The 2,013-nt window shown below is 38.4% G+C and overlaps 1 pseudogene; it reads left to right on the plus strand.

Moving 5' to 3' along the window:
- On the plus strand, window positions 1-955 carry LOC144309876 (18S ribosomal RNA; annotated as a pseudogene).
- Window positions 956-2,013: the final 1,058 nt, after the last annotated feature.

Here is a 2,013-nt window from a genome sequence, read left to right on the forward strand (position 1 = left end):
CAAAGGTTTGGTCCTAGCCTTCCTATTAGTTCTTAGTAGACTTACACATGCAAGTCTCCACGCCCCAGTGAGAATGCCCTTAAAATCAGCAGTGATCTAAAGGAGCAGGTATCAAGCACACTCTTAAGTAGCTCATAACACCTTGCTAAGCCACACCCCCACGGGATACAGCAGTGATAAAAATTAAGCCATAAACGAAAGTTTGACTAAGCCATACTAAAAAGGGTTGGTAAATTTCGTGCCAGCCACCGCGGTCATACGATTAACCCAAACTAATAGGCCCACGGCGTAAAGCGTGTTTAAGATACCTTTGCACTAAAGTTAAAACTTAACTAAGCCGTAAAAAGCTACAGTTACCATAAAATAGACCACGAAAGTGACTTTATAATAATCTGACTACACGATAGCTAAGACCCAAACTGGGATTAGATACCCCACTATGCTTAGCCCTAAACATAGATAATTTTACAACAAAATAATTCGCCAGAGGACTACTAGCAATAGCTTAAAACTCAAAGGACTTGGCGGTGCTTTATATCCCTCTAGAGGAGCCTGTTCTATAATCGATAAACCCCGATAAACCTCACCACCCTTTGCTAATTCAGTCTATATACCGCCATCTTCAGCAAACCCTCAAAAGGTAGAATAGTAAGCACAATCATTTTACATAAAAAAGTTAGGTCAAGGTGTAACTTATGGGGTGGGAAGAAATGGGCTACATTTTCTACCCAAGAACATTCCACGAACGTTTTTATGAAATTAAAAACTGAAGGAGGATTTAGTAGTAAATTAAGAATAGAGAGCTTAATTGAATAGGGCCATGAAGCACGCACACACCGCCCGTCACCCTCCTCAAGTAATAAGACACAACCATAACCATATTAACTTAACTAAGACACAAGAGGAGACAAGTCGTAACAAGGTAAGCATACCGGAAGGTGTGCTTGGATTAATCAAAGTGTAGCTTAACTAAAGCGTCTGGCCTACACCCAGAAGATTTCATTACTTATGACCACTTTGAACAAAAGCTAGCCCAACTAACCCCAAACTTAAGTATCACAGACATATAAAGTAAAACATTTAGTTAAATAATAAAAGTATAGGAGATAGAAATTTTAATTGGAGCGATAGAGATAGTACCGTAAGGGAATGATGAAAGACATCTTAACAGTATTAAACAGCAAAGATTACCCCTTTTACCTTTTGCATAATGAACTAGCCAGAAACGACTTAACAAAGAGAACTTAAGCTAAGCTCCCCGAAACCAGACGAGCTACCCATAAACAATCTAAAAGGATCAACTCATCTATGTAGCAAAATAGTGAGAAGATTTGTGGGTAGAGGTGAAAAGCCTAACGAGCCTGGTGATAGCTGGTTGCCCACAAACAGAATTTTAGTTCAACTTTAAATTTACCTAAAAAAAAACAAAATTTTAATGTAAATTTAAAATATAGTCTAAGAAGGTACAGCTTCTTAGAATCAGGATACAACCTTTATTAGAGAGTATATACTAACATCACCATAGTTGGCTTAAAAGCAGCCACCAATTGAGAAAGCGTTCCAGCTCAACAAACAATATAACTTAATCCCAATCATATTACATCAACTCCTAATTATACCTCCTGGGCCATTCTATTTAAATATAGAAGCAACAATGCTAGTATGAGTAACAAGAACTATTTTCTCCCCGCATAAGCTTATATCAGAAACGGATAGACCACTGATAGTTAACAATCTGATAATATCAACCCAAAAATGAAATACTTATCTACCCTATTGTTAACCCAACACAGGCATGCATTTAAGGAAAGATTAAAAGGAGTAAAAGGAACTCGGCAAACACAAACCCCGCCTGTTTACCAAAAACATCACCTCCAGCATTTCTAGTATTGGAGGCACTGCCTGCCCAGTGACACTTGTTTAACGGCCGCGGTATCCTGACCGTGCAAAGGTAGCATAATCATTTGTTCTCTAAATAAGGACTTGTATGAATGGCCACACGAGGGTTTAACT

Source organism: Canis aureus, unplaced genomic scaffold (genome assembly GCF_053574225.1).
Source record: "Canis aureus isolate CA01 unplaced genomic scaffold, VMU_Caureus_v.1.0 ptg000226l_RagTag, whole genome shotgun sequence".
Taxonomy (NCBI): Eukaryota; Metazoa; Chordata; class Mammalia; order Carnivora; family Canidae; genus Canis; species Canis aureus.